Source organism: Canis lupus, chromosome 2 (genome assembly GCF_048164855.1).
Source record: "Canis lupus baileyi chromosome 2, mCanLup2.hap1, whole genome shotgun sequence".
In the NCBI taxonomy this organism is placed as follows: domain Eukaryota; kingdom Metazoa; phylum Chordata; class Mammalia; order Carnivora; family Canidae; genus Canis; species Canis lupus.
Genome location: NC_132839.1, coordinates 86757508 through 86776348, shown reverse-complemented (window position 1 = coordinate 86776348; position 18841 = coordinate 86757508).

The window sequence follows — 18841 nt, the reverse complement described above, 5'->3', positions numbered from 1 at the left end:
ATTTCTATCTCAGTTCTTATAAGTAAGCAGGAGGCTCTGTTCCACTTGGTCACTTACAGATTCAGACTGATGGAGGTTATACTGGTTGCTCTGCCTCGATATATCACTACAGAGATTTCTGAGGGAGAGGAAGAGTAAAGCCGGAGGGTCACGCACTGGCTTTTAAATGCCCTGGCCTGGAAGAGACATATATCCCTTCTGCTAACACCTATTGGTCATAATCAGTCACATGACTGCCTAACTGAGGCGGCAGGGACATCTAGGGTAGCACATGGCACGCAGTGGCCAGTAAATATCTCTGTCACAGACTGTTTTGGAGCAGAAAGAGCGAGGTTAGCATTAACATCCAAGATCTTCAGACATCAAATTCACACTGTTTCCTAAATACTACACCGCCTACTTAAGGATTATATGTGTAGGAGGGGATTTAATATTTCTGTATGTATAATAATATTCTGTATGTATGTATGCTTCTTATTCCTTTCTAAAAATTCTTTACATAGTGTTGGAGTACAGAGAATATGCTTGAAATTTTTTCCTGACTGATGGATTGATTGATCAAAGCATAAAGTTTAATCATGGTGAATAGCCATAGTTCATCTGAACCAAGATCCTCAAATAACGTAAATTCAATTCAGCTGACCCTTGAGGATGAGTCTGTACTGTACATCGGTGACTGGCATTAAAGAGAAATAACAGAGAGCCCTAATCAGGAGGAAATCTTAAGAGTTCATAAATCTTTTTTTTTATATAAATTTTTATTTATTTATTTATGATAGTCACAGAGAGAGAGAGAGAGAGAGGCAGAGATACAGGCAAAGGGAGAAGCAGGCTCCATGCACCGGGAGCCCGACGTGGGATTCGATCCCAGGTCTCCAGGATCGCGCCCTGGGCCAAAGGCAGGCGCCAAACCGCTGCGCCACCCAGGGATCCCAAGAGTTCATAAATCTTAAGAGAGAATATTATTTATTTTTCCTTTGGTTATTAAGAAAAGTCTTAATTTCTCTGGAGGAAAGAAACAACATTAAGGGCTAAAAACATAGTTTAAAGAAATTAAATCTGTTGCCAAGGTAGAAGGACCATCATTTGACTCTAATAAACAAGTTCTGAGGTTTTCTATGCAATGACTTCTGCTTTCTGCCATATGTGATTTGAGTAGATGATGATGTGAATGACTACGATGATTGTTATTTTTGGTAAGTATTCATACATAGTAGCTTCCAACCACTGGCAAAGTTACCAGAGTTCAAGTGCAGGTACACTCTTCCTGTAAAGTCCAGACCCATATTCCTCCCACCCTGCTACCCCACTACCACATTCCCTCTCCCATCAGAGCCTTGCTTATCCTTAAAATGATAACTTTCCATGTTTTCCGTGAGGACCAAGTGCTGATTTGGGAGATGCATGTGTAGTTTCCTTTTGGGACATTGGTCTTCGCACTTTTGAGGGTTTCAAATCCCCTAGACATCTTGTTTAAACGTGGATTACTGGGCTCTACTCCCAAAGTTCATGATTCAGTAAGTCTAGGGTGAGGCCTGAGAATTTGCATTTCCTGGGTACACTGAGTTGAACAGTGTTCCCCTACCCCAGTACTCCTGTCCACCCAGAACCTCAGATAATGACCCTTTTTAGCATTAGGGTCTTTGCAATGGAGATGCAAAAAAAAAAAAACCCAGGAGATGGGGGTCCTCCTGGGTTAGGGTGGGCCCTCAATTCAATAGGTCTGGTGTCCTTGTAAGAAGAGGCGAAGAGACACAGAGACACAGAGAGAAGCCATGTGAGGATGGAAGCAGAAACCACAGTGATGCATCAACAAGCCACGGGGCACCAAGGATTGCCAGAAACCACCAGACACTAGGAACAGACAAGGAAAGAGTCTTCCTTAGAGCCTTCAGGGGGGACAAGGTCCTGCCCAAACCTCCAGAACTATGAGAGAATAAATCTCTGTTTTTTAAAGTCACTTCAGTTGGTGGCAATTCATTATGGCAGCTCTAGAAAACTAATGCACCAGTGGTGCTGAGAATTACTCTTCTAGAAAAAGGGAAAAAGTGTCAAGTACCTTTCCACCAGGAAATATAGAATTTGGGTGATAAAATGTTTTTGAGAAAAAGGAATTCTAACATGGGTTCTGTAGTGGCCATGTGCTGTTTTGGGGCTGTACCAGAGCATCTCATATTGCTTTGGGGGGAATTGCCACTGAAATGGTCATTTCAGGAGACTTTACTCCCAAGTTGGGCCCTATTTGTGCCTGACCTAAGACAGGCCGAACTGGGCATGAGCCCATGGTTGGCCAATCACCACCTCTTCTTGGACTTTGGATTGTAAGCAAGAGATGCAGACACACACACACACACACACACACACACACACAGCATTTACTCTTCCCAGGAGTGACCAAACACCACTATGAGATGAGTGTTAGGGCCCTGCACTTTCCAAGGCAGCTCTCCAGCCTCCTGGAGATTCTGTGAGGCCCCATTATTTTCCCAGTAAGGCCTTTTTGTTAAATTACTCAAGTCAGTTGCCATTGCTTGCACCAAAGAACCTAAATTAATGAAATATCTGTTGTCTTCATTTGTCCCTAAGTGGGTCTACCCTTCTCAGTTGAAGTGGAATGAGGTCTTAATTTTTTACTTCAAATTTTCTAGCACTCAAATATAATATTTTTTCTATCAAAACATCCAGGGTTTCCCCCCCAAATTACAAAAGTAATGCAAATATTGTAACAAAGAGTGCTTTCTGAAGTTGTTTTTTAATACTTCTAAGTGGCTTTCCATTGGTTAAAATGTCGTTGTATATCCCCTTGAATAGATAGGGAGAGGACAAAGTATTGACTAACTAAAGGGCTTTCCCCTGAGGAGGGAACATATATATTAAGTGTCTGTCTAAAAAGACCAAAACATTGGTAAACACGTGGTCACTTTATCCTCACAAGGGGTGGGGAACTCCTGTCTGACATTTTTTTTTTTAACAAGTTAATATTAACTCCAGTTTCATCATTACCTAAATATTTTGCCTTAAAAACCTCATTTGGGGGCACCTGGGTGGCTCAGCGGTTGAACGTCTGTCTGCCTTTAGCTCAGGGTATGACCCCGGGGTCCTGGGATCGAGTCCCTCATCAGGTTCCCAGCAGGGAGCCTGCTTCTCCCTCTGCCTGTGTCTCTGCCTCTCTCTGTGTGTCTCTCATGAAAAAATAAATAAAATCTTTAAAAAAGACTCTCATTGATGTTAACTCCAGGTGCACTCTTAGAGTATAAGACTTAGGTTTTTAATGCAGAATTATTTGTGATATCTAAGTATTCATCTGTACTCCTAGCTTTTCCTCCCTGAACTAAGAATTGTTTCCTCTTTGTGAGGCCATCTGTTTCCTCCACCTACGCCATTTTGTAATGCTTTCCTAAAGTTGGCTTCCAGAGCTCTGATCTGGAAATCAGATTCTTCTGCAGGACAATAATACACATTTTTGCAACCATTGGATGCATTATGCCCCTTTATCGATGCACTAGTGTGTTAAAATGATTCCAGCCAGGTTTTCACACCCACTCTTTGCTTAAACTCCATCCCCCTGACTTACACTAGATCACAGGTGTTCAAGTCCAACTGGGCTGACTTCCTTGAGCCCTCCCCAAGCCCATCCTCTCCTCCCAGGAAATCCAAGCCAACGTTCCCGAATCTCCTCAGCGACCTTTCTGCAGCATGAAAAAAAAAAATATTCAAAACTTGCCACCACCCATCTTGTGTGTTTCATGTAAAAATACAAAATGCTACCTTTGAAAAATTAAAAATCCAGTAGAGCGCCTTCCAAGGTTCAATCCAAGTTTAGAAAATTCATTATAATGAAAAGAGAAGAAGGAGGATTTTTTTATTTTATTTTATTGCTGATAGTTAGTGGCATTGATAGATCATGGCAGAACCATCCGCAATATGGCCAAATAATTTCACTGGAGAGGATTTTATATAGCTACAGCTAAAATTCAATGAACTGATTCAGAAGACTCAGTATAAAATATAACAGTGACTTCGAGTGCCAAATCAATTTGGGGGCTTGAAGTGATGGGAGAGCTGTTCGTTCCCTCCCCCTTCATGGACGTGACTTTAACTGGAACTGTAAATTCAGAGGCCTCGGAGTGGCCAGGCAGTGGGCTACAGCGGGTGATTTAAGGGACCTATCACGAAAAATCAGCAAGTGGTTGCGAACACCAGTGCTGGGGGGAGCACGTGACTCTGAAGTACGTCTGCAGGAAAAAGTTAGAAGGAGATTCTGGAGGACAAATTAGGGATTTGCAGTCAGATGACTAGGATCCCAGGGTTGCAGGTCGGATCCGTTCAAGACTTTATTTTCTACCTCCGTTTCCTCACTTGGGAAGTAAGGGGGTTGGACCAGAGTCATGGCTTCCAAAGTTTTGTGTTGTCTTTTCGATAATAGAAGGCTTTTTTTTAGTTCCCGTATTTACCTTCCTGGGCTGAATGTTTGGTTGACCCCGCCGGCCCCACCCCACATGCCACCTGCCGTGGCTAGAATGTTCGTCCTCCAAGGTTCACATGTTGAAACCTACTCCCCCGTGGGATGGTATTACCCTTGGTAGGTGAGATCATGAGGGTAGAGACCTCAGGAGTAGGATTAGTGCCCCGATAGAGACCCGGATTCCTCTCTGACCACGTGAGGACACAGCGAGAAGGCGGCCATCTGATCTGTGAGCCAAGAGGCGGGCTCTCACCAGACACCAAATCTGCCAGCCCTGTGATCTTGGACTCCCCAGCCTCCACAACTGTGAAAAATAAATGTTTGCTGTTTAAGCCACCTGCCTATGGATATTTTTTGTTTCACAGCCTGTATGGATTAGGACACCAGCCTTCTTCACCCAGGATACTGAGGAGAACCCCTCGATTCCACTTGGGTTCAGTCAGTAGGAGGAGATACCTGGGGGTGGGGGGGTAAGAAGGGGAAAAATCAAGGTGTTTATTTCCCCAGGGCCCTCCCAGCTGGCAGGGATTATATTCCTGCCTGATATCCGTCCCCTTCAACTACACCTCTCGGGAGCGCTGGGTTCCAGAACCATCCTTTGACCTCACCCCTTCAGATGTGGGTAGCAAGTGCCTTTGTTCATCTCAAGAACTTCATCATGTATTCTGGGCTTCCTTTAACCCCACCCATATGTTCGTGAATCATCTCTTCATTACACTCTCCTCATTGCCCATGGGAATGTGACATCTCTGTCCCGCTGGGGCTGCTGCTGGCATGGCCCTGACACTCGTCAACCCTGCGAGGGGACAGGAAATACGCAAGAGCGCCTGCCTGTATCACGGTGGACAACACAGTCATGAGCTCGGGAACCAAACTGTCCGGCTTGGAATCCAGTCTTTGCCACTTGCTGCCATGTCGTATATTTGTCTTCGTTCTCTTCCTGCATAAAGGCAGGTTCTGGCCTTACCTCGTAGGGGGGCTGTGGACATTTAATTAGTGATAGGCAAGAGCGCTTAGAAGGGTGCCCGGCACAGAGTAGGTGCTCTGTAAGTCTTGGTTGTAATTACTCCACGTCACTTCACTGTTTTCATACACTGGTGGCCACGTTGAGTAAAAAAAAAAACCCTCAAGATGGTCCCTAAGTCAAGTGGACCTGGAGATAGACATTGAACCGATGGGCATGAATTTATAAGGTTGGAAGAGGAGAAGAATTTCAGGCTTTGGAGTAAGACGAAGGTTAGAATCTCAGCTCTGCCATGAGCCAGCACATGGAGGGTTTACCCTCCCGGATCCTGGCAAGGGCTTACCCTCTCTGATCTTGAGGTTTCTCACCTATAAAAAGGGGATGGTGATAGTCTTAGGGTCGTGCTGGGGCTTAACGCTAACCATTTCTCTCCTTTTCATAAACCTGTTCATGCATTTCTTCCATAAGCAGACTTTTTTTCTCCACCCCCCACCCCCACCCCACCAAGCAAGCTGAACCAATTGAGGTAACAGACCTGTTTTCCAGCTTGGGTGTGGGTCCAAGGCACATGTACCCGTCCTCCGGCCTCTGATCAGCAGGCCTGGGGCCAGAGGTGACTTGACTTATTTCTCACTTCTAAGTCGGGTACTCCCCAGGCTTCTCAAAGCCAGCCTCCCGATTCTCCCAACACCCCAGCTCAGCATGTGTGTATCCTTGGGGACCCCCTTCTGGAGAAGCAGCAGCTGTTCCCATGCTGGGGGTGGGGTGGGGTGGGGGGAGAGCAGGGGGCCGTGGGCAGGGGTGTGCAGGACCCCGCTGCCCTCGGCGGGTGCTGCCACGTGTGTGGGGACCGCTCGTGCCCGGGCTGTTACCCGACTGCGGGCAGCAAGTGACAGATCCGTCGCCCGCCCCCTCATTGAGATGCGCCCCCATGCTCAGATCTGCTCGTTCCGAGGAGGTTTCAGGGCAAGCTGCCCCGAATGTTTCCATTCACAATGATGCATCCCCACTCATTTTTGGAAGCTTTTAAACTTCAGGGTAGACAGCGTGGCCCTTGGGAATGCGCTTTCATGCATTAGGAGTTGATTTTAAACAGCAAATATGCCACAGTCAGTCATAGAGGGAAATAATAATACAACTTCAAAAGAGCAGAGCCCAAAAGAAAGGGTATTATTAATGGAAAAAAATTTTAAAGTCATATTAAAGAGCCTCAAGTCTAGTGGAAAAAGCCAGGAAATGGGAACAAAATTAGCATTATTATAGCTTTTCATGGTAACTTACTCTGGGTTTTTATGGTGGCTTAAAAAGGGAGAAAAGTAGGGAAAGCCTAGCTGATAACAATTTATCCGACCAAATACATTTCCTATCCAAAATGCACCTGCGATAGTGACTGTATTTAAAATGTTTTCTTTTTATACCGGTTTTGTGGCCATTTATACCTCACAGTGTTATTGGAGAAAGCAGCATTTTGTGTGGAACAGTAAATAGTAAAACTCTTTGAGGCCTTTCAGGAAGAGGTGCTGTTAAAGGGCCAGGAATTATGATTATTAATTTGCATCTTAATAATCCAAACTTTCACAAAAGCCCACACTGCAGATGCATCCCCCACAACTCTGCAGAGGGTCAGCGCTGTATATAAATGTGGCTCCTCTGGTCCTAGAGGACGAGAAGTTTCCATGAAGGGCAAGCCCTCTCCTCTCTTCACAAACCCCTTCTGGGGGGTTCCCGTTTCCCTCTGCTCCACTCGCCTTGGCTCAGCTAGAGCTCCCCTGGCCCTCTCTCAGGGCCTCCACCTTCATGTCCTTCCCAGCACCCCACAGTTTGCCTCCACCTGGCTTTAGGACACTCCTAACTCGCCTCTCCTGAAAGTGTTGCGGGGGCATGTGTGTACATGTTCACACGTAGACACTCCTGGAACACCCGGCTTTATCTGTTCACATGCACATCCTACTATTTATTAGCCATTTGGACCCACGTGGGTCTGAAGTCGGTGAGGGTTTCAAATGACTTCTGAAGATGTTTTTTATTGTGGTAAACATACATACCTTAAAATTTACCATCTTAACCGCTTTTAAGTGTCTGAAGCGTGTTTACACACAGTTATGAAACAGGTCTCCAGAACTCTTTGGGGGAGATTTTTTTAAAAATTAAGACTTTATTTTTTAAGGTGGTTTTAGGATTCACAGTAAAACTCAGGGGATGATAGAGGTTTCCATTCTCCCCCCACACACCCCACCCCTGCACATGCACAGCCCCCCGTTATCCGCACCTCCCAGCAGAGCAGGGCGTTGGCTACACCTGAGGAACCTGCACTGACACATCATCATCACCCGAATGGATGCGGTTTGCACATCGCTCACTCCCGGTGCTGCACATTCTACAGGTCTGCACGGATGTATAACGACGTGTATCAATTAATGTGGCTTCGTGCAGAATGTTCTCACTGCCCTGAAAATCCTCTTGGCTCCTCCTGACCCCACCGCCCCAGCACTTTCTCACTTTGTAAAACTGAAACTCTAGATCCATTGAACAGTAAGTCCCCCCTTGCCCTCCTGCCAACCCCAGCAGCCACCGTTCTACGTTCTTTCTATGAGTCTGCCTTCTGGGGATGCCCCAACTAAGCGGAATCGTAGAGTCTTTGTTTTTTTGGAAACAACTTTTTATCAGAAGTTTGGATCTGAGAATTTCTGCCAGACCATGGTACGATGATGACTGGAGATGCAAGTGCCACGCTCCTGCCGGCTCGTGCCACCCGGTGAGATCCAGCTGTTCCTCCCATAGATGGCTCCTTCCCATTGTCACCGCCCGCCGTCTATTTGGTCTAGAGGGGACTTGGCCAGTAGGTGACAAGTGGGGAAGGGACGAGGAGCGCTTCACAGGGTCCGGGGGGTGGGGGTACTCCAGCAGAGCAGATGCTGGCAGGATTTCCTAAGGTGCTGTCCTAGGTGCTCATCAACCCTGGAAGGTGCCAGGGCTCCGCCGCGGCCAGGTTAACTCCCTCTAGGCAGGGAGTCAGAGAGCCCAGCTTCTTCCAGTGGGAAGAAAAGGAGTCCCACACACTCTTAGGTTTCATCGGAAGGTGGCTTTTTGAAGAAACAAAGATAAAATTCTTCTGGGAACTTCAGTTAAACACTCCCTCCTCCACTACCACCATCCCCCCCCCCGCCCCGCCCCTCAACCTCCTCCAAAATAGAGGAAAACAATCTGCTTTAATCTTCATCCAAGAAGGTGGCAGGGAGCCTCATGCGATCTGGGTGGTTCTGAAAAAAACGTTGGCTCGATTGTCAGACTATTAAGAGGCAAAACTACAAACCTCAGGGTTTTCATGTATCTTCTAGCAAATTAATTGGATGTGTGCTGAGTCATTCCTCCCGTTTGCTGAGATAGAAGCCAAAGTAGTTCTTCTGAGATGACAGAAAACCTAGTTAACCCAACTTGACCCCATAACAAGGGTTTCTCTGAACTTGCCCCAGGCCTGATGGTCCCAACGCACCCTCTTGGTGACCCTCTATTAACATATGTAAAGACTTTCAAAGTGACTTCTAAAGCTGTCCTGTTTGGTTAAAGGCTGCTGACAGCCTTCGACTCCATTCTCCGGCCTGAACTTGCGAATTTCCCCTACCGCCAGCCTGTGAGGACTGAATCAGATGGAGGCAACTTCAGGCCAGTAACATAAATTATGTTAGTGATCGGCTACCTCAGTTACAGCCAGCATGCACCCCACACTCACACTTTACCCCGGCCACGCCAGGCCTTCATAGAACGTGCTGTTTCCACGGGCGAGATGGGTGGGCGGCCAGCAAGGGTGCTGTTAAATATGGACAATCAAGAGATCAAGGATGGGGGCGCCTGACTGGCTCTGTCAGTTAAGGGTCTGACTCTTGATTTAGGCTCAAGGCATGATCCCGGGGTCATGGGATTGAGCCCCAATTTGGGCTCTGTGCTCAATGCACACTCTGCTGGAGATTCTTTCCCTCCTCTCACCCCTCCTCCTGCTCCTGCCTACCCCCCACCCCACCCCGCCATGCTCTCAGGCTCTCTTTCTCTCTAAAATAAATAAATAAATGTTAAAAAAGAGAGAGACAGAGAGACATCAAGGATGGATGAAGAGAAGACCAAGATTAGCCACCTCGGTAGAAAGTCGTGATTCTTGGTGCAGCTTCCAGACCAGAGCCACACCTCAGACCCAGAACCCACCGACTGAAAAAGCAGCCACGTCCTTGTGCGGATGGATCTGATAACCACCGAGTAGCAGTCAATCCTCCTCAAAGGGTCTATGTCCATGGCCAACAGGCACATGAGAAAATGCTCTGCATCACTTGCCATCAGGGAAATACAAATCAAAACCACAATGAGATCCCACCTCACACCAGTGAGAATGGGCAAAATTAACAAGGCAGGAAACCACAAATGTTGGAGAAGATGTGGAGAAAGGGGAACCCTCCTGCACTGTTGGTGGGAATGTGAACTGGTGCAGCCACTCTGGAAACCTGTGTGGAGGTTCCTCAAAGGGTTAAAAATAGACCTGCCCTACGACCCAGCAATTGCCCTGCTGGGGATTTACCCCAAAGATACAGATGCAATGAAACGCCGGGACACCTGCATCCTGATGTTTATAGCAGCAATGGCCACAATAGCCAAACTGTGGAAGGAGCCTCAGTGTTCATTGAAAGATGAATGGATAAAGAAGATGTGGTTTATGTATACAATGGAATATTACTCAGCTATTAGAAATGACAAATACCCACCATTTGCTTCAACGTGGATGGAACTGGAGGGTATTATGCTGAGTGAAGTAAGTCAGTCGGAGAAGGACAAACATTATATGTTCTCATTCATTTGGGGAATATAAATAATAGTGAAAGGGAATATAAGGGAAGGGAGAAGAAATGTGTGGGAAATATCAGAAAGGGAGACAGAACGTAAAGACTGCTAACTCTGGGAAACGAACTAGGGGTGGTAGAAGGGGAGGAGGGCGGGGGGTGGGAGTGAATGGGTGACGGGCACTGGGGGTTATTCTGTATGTTGGTAAATTGAACACCAATAAAAAATAAATTAAAAAAAAAGGGTCTATGTCCATTAATATAAGTAACCTGGGGAAGGGAGTACCCAGAGATTTCACTGGTTTTTGGACACAAGGTCCAAATTGACACTGATACCCAGAGTCATAAATCAACACCATAAGAGAAGACATATGGGGTCGGTAATAAATGGAATCCCCGGGCAGGTCTGTTTCACACTGAGTCCACTGGGCAATGTCTCTGGTCAAACGTATAATATGAATGGACATACTTAGCAATTGGCAGAGTTCTCACATTGGCTTCTTGATCTGTAAACACCAAGAGGAAGCCCTTGAAATTTCAGCATCCCCTCACCCTGCCAAGACATGATAGTAAGGAATATACACATATTTGCCTATCTATCTGTCTAATCCTTTGGGAGGGGAACAACTAAGATTAGTGTCATCGTCAAAGGCCTAAAGGATGCCTGGAGGATGATCCCCACCATTTCTGGGTTCACTTCCCCAGTCTGGCCCCTGCAAAAATCAGATGCATCATGGTAGATGGAAAGGGACCATCACAAAGCTGACAAAGTAACAGCCCCGATTTCAGCTAATGTGCCGTATATGATATATTTACCAGAGCAAATTTACATGACCTTGGGAATATGGTATGTGGCTGTTATCATGGTGAATGTGGTTTTTTCCACATCCATCAAGAAAGAGGGTCAGAGCAGTTTGCATTTCCACAAGATGGACAATAATATAGTCATAATTTTGCTCTGGAGTTACACTCACGGTCTGCCCCAGATTATTCTGCTTTCTGTCCTAATATAGTCTCGAAGGGACTTGTGGACAACCTCAAAAACAATGCATTGGTCTATCGTATCAATGCTATCATGCCAATTGGGCCCAGTTAATGAGAAGTAGAATAGTATTGTGGGACACCCCAAGAGATGGGAGATAAAACCTATAAAGCATCAGGGGCTGCCACATTGGTGAATGTTACCGATGTTCAGTGATCTGAGGCAGGATGGGACTTCCTGTCACTAAGGAGGAAACACAAACTGTTTGGGTTCTGGAGGCGGCATAGTTCACACTTGAGAAAACCGATACAATCCAATTCATGACGTGAGCCGGAAAGCTTCTTGCATTGAGTGGAGCCCAGAGCATGGCGGGGTTCTGAAGAAGGGCCTGCCCTGAAGTGTGAGCATCCCTGCTGTTCATGCTATGTAACCATGGAGAAGAAGTCCCATGTCATTAGAGGGACTTGTGCAAGAGAAAGATCTTTGTGGAATCTCTGGTCCTGATGGCAGGGACACAACAGGGACCCCTAGGGTTCCGGAACAAGGCCATGAGGTCTCGGTGACGTTCAAAACACAGCTGCTCATGTGTAACTGGGCTCTGGTGGAAACTGACTTGCTGGCCGTGGGACATCAAGTGACTGTACGGCCAGAGCTGCCTGTCATTAGCTGGGTCTGTCAACCAACCAAGCCATAAACCAGGCAGACCTAGTGACAATCCACTGTAAGACAGCAGTGGACCTCTGGGGGCAGAGGGTACAAGAAGCTTCACAAACAAGTGGCCCAGGTCTCACGTCGCCTATCTGTGTTTCCCCGGTTCTCCTGCAGCCCCCACCTCAAACTTGGTGTAGAGTCTCTACAACTACTTGAAAGAAGAGCAATTAGTCCAAGCCCAGGCCACTGATGCACTGACTTGGTATGGACACGTTGGCTTAAAATGGACCATCGCCACAAGACAGCCCCACTCGGCAGTGGCCCTGCAAGTGGCAAGAGAAAATCCTCCCTTGGCCAATGCCGCTGGCAATAGGAGACGGAGTCAAGGGGACGCATGTTCTCATTGACTTAGATCACGGCTGCCACCGCTAGCCCGGAGGCCAAACCCAGGCCCATGCCTGTTTTATAATAAAGTTTTATTGGAACACAGGCGCACCACTCACTTTCACAGTGTTTGTTGGCGCGTCTGTGCTACGGTGCTAGAGCTGGGTGCCTGTGACAGAGGCCGCGTGCAGGGCCTGCAAAGTCCACAGTAGGCACTCTCGGGCCCTTTACAGCAAAAGTGAGCCGACTCCTGACTCGGACAGTTGAGAAGAGGACTGGAGGGGGCAGGATTGGAAGACAGGGAACAGAAGGGTCTGGGGAAGAGGCAGGAGTACAGAGCCCTGAGAGCGGACACAAAGTGTAGTATCTTTGAAAAGCCCCTTAAATTCCCCGAACTGCAGGACCCACTGCGGGAGAGACAGCAAACAGCCACGTGGACCAACGTCTCCGCCATCAGACTGCAAAAGTGTGTCCTTGGTCAGACTTCTAGGGATATCGTAACACCTACGACAGCCCCTAAGGAAGACTATAAAAAGATTTGAGTCATATCGAGTAGGTTCTCTGAGCGCAGATTCCCAATCTTTCACAGATTTGAAATCAATCACAGAAGCATTCCAGGAAAATTCTCAAATGTTTATAAATTGTGTGGATCAGAGGAGAAATTGAGTTAGGAATCTTTCGAAGGGATTGGAACTGAAAACACGACAGAGTTTGTGATGTGTTCCTAAAGCAGCTCTGGGGGCGGGGGTCGACGGGGGGTCGGCGGTGGGGAGACCCATAGCACTCAGCACGTGTGTCAGACGGAAGATGGGTCTCGAGTCAATGATCTCGGCTTCTTCCTTAAGGAACTTGAAAAGCAAGAGCCAATTAAATCCAGAGTAATCCAGAACCCTCCCCTTCCCCCCCAGGAGGTAAATACTGTAGGATTCTATTTATAGAAAACTCTAGAATATGCAAATGAATCTAAGGTGACAAGCAGCAGATCAGTAGTTACTTGGGGATGGGAGAAAAGGGACAGTAAGGGGAGACGTATGAATGGGCACAAGGCAACTTTTGGGGGTCATGGAGACACTTGCTACCTTGATTGCAGTGATTAGATTCGTGGGTATAAATGTGTGTGAAAATCTATCAAATCCTGCACTTTAAATATACGCGGTTTCCTATCAGCTATCCCTCAATAAAACCATTAAAATCAATAATCAGGAGAAAAGGCCCTCTTTTGGTTGAACTTGGCTCTGTGAATGTGGAAGCTGGAGCCTACTGGCAGCCAGCTTGACATTGTGGGGCGAAGACTTGCTTGAGGGGGAAGCCAACCTGGAGGGGAACAGAACTGAAAGGCCAGACAAAGACCCCATACTGGTGATCCATCCAGCACCTGGATCCAGCTGTGCCTGAAACCACCCCTGGAACTTTTGCCCAGTAGACATTACATCTGTGCGTGTGTCTGTGATGATGTCAGTCTGAGCTTATTTCACTCTGCTACAACCCAAGAACTCACCACAATACCCTCCGGGGAAGCCAGAGCGGCCCTTCCTCATAGGCACACCTCTGGGAGGGGTGGGGCATTCGTCTGGGGCCTCAGGGAGGGACCGGTGCCACCTGTCTTCTGGCTGGGACACCCCCACCCCCACCCCGGGTTCTCCTGGGGGCCCACAGCGAAGGCCTCAGAGCTCGTGCGTGTCGCTGCTTCCCCGCCGGTCACGCATCTGCCTTGGAGGAGTATTTTTAGCGACAAATCGAGTGGTTTGCAAATAAACAAATGCCTGGAACGAATCCTGGGAAGGAGAGCGCCGCGCAGCCCGCTGTCAAACTAGGTCAGCCTCAGGCGCCGCTACTTTGGACAGGGTCCCGAAGGTGGCGGCAGGTGCTGGCTGCTTCCCCGCCGATCCCCGGCTGCGGGTGAGCCTCATACCCCAGGGGCCCGGGCCTCCGCGGGCTGCGCCCCCCCTGCACCCCCATCCCCACCCCAGGACCCGGGGGGACGAAAGCCCCCTGCACCCCCCGAGGGCACCCACGCTACTTTGCCCCATCAGTGAGCCCAGGAGATGCGGTCTTTGCAGGTGGCAGTCGTGTGGGCTGGAGGGCAGTGACCCCTTCCGAGTCGGGGGACCCCGAAGGCCGCCAGCTGCCCTGCAGTGCCCACAGACAGGTGGACTTTCTGCCTCTCCCTGGCTGACTCACCCTAGGGACTTAGGGATCTAATTCCTGGCCGCGGGGCTCACTCCTCTCCCAGGTTCTGAGCTGCTTAAGCACCTGAAGGCAGGGGAGGGAGGTGGGGAGCTGTCGGGTTGGGTCTACACCGCCTGCACACAGGGGGGGCCCAGGAAGGGAGTGGGTGCCTGAGCCACATCTTCTGGTCTTGGGCTGCAGGGCCTCCGGGGGTGGGGCTCGGGGTGTCCCCGCCTCGGAGGGTGTCCAAGGCTGCGGGCCCACGAGGGCGTCTGGGAAGCTTCCCTGAGTCTCTGGGGATCTCCAGTCTCTGGGCTCCCGGGCGGCCCCCCGGGGGGTCAGGGCTGGGATCTCAACAGAGACATCAAAGAGCTCAGGAGGCAGGGGCGACTGATGGCACCCACCCCCTGCTTGGAACCTTCTGGTGGCTTTCCCTGGCACTTGGGAGGAAATCGGGCCCCTCACCACGATCTTCAGAGCCGGGCACCTGGCCTCATCCTGCCAATGGTGCTGCCTTCAGCACCGCCCACCTCCACATTTCTCAGGCATTGATTGCTTTGTCTCCCGCTGGTTCCTCAGTCTAGAACATTCTGCCCCTGGCTTTTTGTAGGGACCTGGCTCCTCCTCTCACTCAGGGCTCAGCTGGGCCCCCACCTCCTCAGAGAGGCCCCCTGCCCAAGGGGGTGACCCTCCCTCCATCTCTGACCTCGCTAAGCCTGTCACCCTCCGAAATGATCTTGTTCCCTCGTGTGCCTCTCTTGTCTGTCCCCCAGTCCCAAACTCAAATGCTTGTCCATCTTAGGGGAGGAGGGGAGACGGGCGGTGACAAGCAGGGAGCCCCCCTGTTCAGCCCGTGCTTGCGTTGGGCTTTTCAGTCCTCCAGGGCCATAAATGACCTTTTCTCTAAGGTCAGTGTGATGCTCTTTTTTTTTTTTTTAAGGTTTTTATTTATTTATGAGAGACACAGAGAGAAGCAGAGACATAGGCCGAGGGAGAAGCAGGCTCCCTGAGAGGAGCCCAATGCGGGACTCGATCCCAGCACCCGGGGTCACGCCCTGGGCCCGAGGCAGGTGCTCAACTGCTGAGCCCCCCGGGGGCCCCAGTGTGACGTTAAGAGTACCTGGTACTCAGAGGGATCCTGACTCACGTCGCGGGCCCCTCAGAGTCATCCCAGGGCCCGCTGAGCAAGCGAAGCGACACGGGGAGCCGGGCAGTCCCTCGCGGAGCCAGTCTGCAGTTACTGTTCCTGCTTGGGTCCCGTGTGGCATCTGGAACTGGGCCTGGGAGGAGAGAAGTGTGACCCTAAGGAGGGGCGGGGGGAGGTGGGAGCGGGTGGGGGTGGGAGGGTCACCAGGACACGCTTGCCCAAAGTGTGCCATCATCTGGCCTAGGCTGGTGCTGTGTCCTGCCCCAAGGTGTCACCAGCAGCATCGACAACTGTGCGGTGTGGCTCCCACGGGCCCTGAGCCCCGGGGGGCATTTGGAGGTGATGCCTGAGTGTGGGGGCCTCTGGCCGCCGAAGGAATGGGCGGCCTGTCCAGGCTCGGGTTCACTGAGGGCCCAGACCAGGAACAAACCCCTGTTTTAATTGCACAACTCCGGAGACAGGCATGCGAGCTCCGCAGGACGAGAGCTGTGGTTCTGCCCGCCTGCCCCTCATCACTCTCTTTTTCTTGGTTGGGGGGGAGCTCTGTGCACCCCTGTCCTGCTCTCTAAAACCCCAGGGGTGGACATGTGCCTCAGCACGGGTGTCAGGTTACTGGGTCAAGGGTGGGCATGGGCCCAACCAGGCGAAGGGCGATCCCTCCGCAAGGCTTTTGCTGTAACTATCAGGAAAGCGGTATTCTTCTTCCCTTGAGAATGTCAAGCTGGCAGGATGGCGATCCTCTTTGCCATCTCGGGGGGCGGGGGTGGGGGGAGAGCCTCCCTGAAGGTGACACCAGGCACAGACAAAAGCTGAGTGAGAGGCAGAAAACATCAGCATTTACTCCTTGATCCAACCATTCCTGAAACCATGTTCCTTCATTCTATAAGCCAATATCATCTCTCTCCCTCTCTCCCCACGCCTTCTCTCTCTTTCTCTCGATTTAAGCCATCCTGAATTGAGTTTTGTCATTTCGGGCCATAGAGATCCTGAACAATATCATCCGGGAATCAAGACACTTATTTAGCAACTACTTGGTATCAAAGAGGGGAAAAAACAAAAGATGATGGGGGCCCAGATGAAACACAGGTGTGGGATGGAAGGCCATCCCACACTGGCACTCGGGGGCCAGTCCCATGAACCCCGAGGGGTAGAAAACAGCCCCTGGCACTACTGTCCCTAAAGTAGAATCGATGCGGGCACGAGGACCCGCCGGCTCGGCCTCGCAGGAATGTTGACCGAATGATGACACGCACACGAAAGCATCTTGAAATTCTGAAGGCCGAGGCGTTTGCAACGCCACTGGCCTCACTTGTGAGGGACGGGGTGTCGTTGGGAGGGAGGCCCGTGAGGTCTAGAGAAGCGTGGAAAATCAGAACAACCTCAAACCAGCGATGGGCTGCGGGTGGGAGGCCCCAGTCTTTTTTGGCTGCTGCTTCTAATCTGCTCTGCAAGTAAAACGGCCTGTCCTCCCCTTTCCCACGATGCCCCCCCATTTATGACCCACTGCCTTGCACAGAACGTGCCCACCGCCGGGGGAACCCTGGTGGCGTCACTGCGGGTCCCGCCTCTCTGCTTCCCCGGAACGCCCCACACGTGAAGGGGGGCCCGCTGGCTTCTCTGGCTTCAGGATTCGCGACAGAGTGAGATTTGCCATCTGCGTCCATGTCCCCCCTTCTGAAAGCAGTGAGTTTGTTCTTAGCCTGGGCTACCCACCCCCCTCCCAAAAAAGAGATCCTGAGACAAGGATTTGGGTGCAAGTGATCTGGGGGAGGAGGGATTCCAAATAGCCCTGTGTGGCAGTGGGGTGAGACCATGAAAGCACGGATGCCCCCACAGAGCAGATTGATAAGCTCACTGGAGGTCATGGGGGCTCAGAACCTGGGGGTAGCATTTTGAGAAAGGGTGTGGAGCGTGTCCCAGTGGGCCCACGGGGGGTGAGTAAGTTGGGACATCTATTAGCTTTCATTCCTTGATGTTGAGGGTCGATCTTGAGATACAACCCTCTGGTATTTCCAGCTCGTTAAGGACGCCACTGGGGACAGAGAATGCCCTCAGGTGGAAAGACACGAGGAAATGTTAGAGCACACGGGAAACATCTGCAAGGGACCCTCAGGAAAGATAGAAACGGGGGAAATGGGCGGAGCACAGGAGGTGGGTGGCACGTAGAAGACAGAGGAGAGGTGGAAGGAAGCAAGATCTTTGGTGATGCTTCTGATCTGCTGGATCAAGCCTTACCTGAAGCCTTATCTCTAGGCTTCTTATTGACCTGCACCCATTAATGTCATATACGTTTAATCTGGCTTGACTTGAGTTTTATTTATGACATAATTCCTCCTAACTCATTTCTTTCCCAGCTCTGTTCCCGTAACTGAGAAGACTCCCTGTGGCTTCAAAACCAGGAAACCAGGCCGATGGGTAAGCCATGCTGTCTCTTCCTTCCTGAAACCGGAACGCAATGGTAGGGGAGCGAGGAGCTACACGAGCTGGTGGCCGAGTTGTTTCTGTGACCCGGTGGCCATGCCAGCGAAGGGGATCGTACACGGGGACCCATCCAACCCTCTGTAAACGCGCTCAGCTCCACGTCCCAAACCAAATTCTACATCTCACGCGGGGCTGTTTATGCCAGAAAACGAACTTCACACCAAGAATCTCCCTCTGGGAGCACAAAGGTTTTAAAGTTTTCTTTATTTTATTTTTTTAAAGTTTTCTTTAAACAACAAAGAAACATGAAGACGTTCGCTTATGTGCGACGTGAAATGATGACTCCTACTAATGAGTCACGAGAAACATCCAAGGAGGAAGGTAAAGGTGGGGTTTCTCCCCACGTTCACACTGTCTCACTGAGCTTCGGGATCAGGACATCCAGACCCAAGGCCACCCTGCAGCTCCCGGGAAGCCTGCCTCTCTAGTGGCCCATCCTAAACCCACCAACTGGGTTCCAAGGCCCCCCCTGGCTGGCTTTGGGGGTAGGTGGGAAGGCAAGAGGGGACCCGCGCATCCATCCTGGACGCGGCCACGAGTGGGAGCTCCCACGGGTCGGCCGTTCCCGGGTAGGGACTCCAGTCCCGGCCCTGGAAACGGACCAAGAGGAGTGGATTTAGAAGGCGTCCTTCTGGGGAACCTCGGCGTCTCCTGCCAGCGCGCCGGGAGCCACCACCGAGCGCCTTTGGTCCGCTCAGCGCGTCCCTCTGGGCTCCGACAAGCACGGTCCTATTGAATCTAGGTCATTCGATCTGGCCTCAGTTTATCTCGGGAG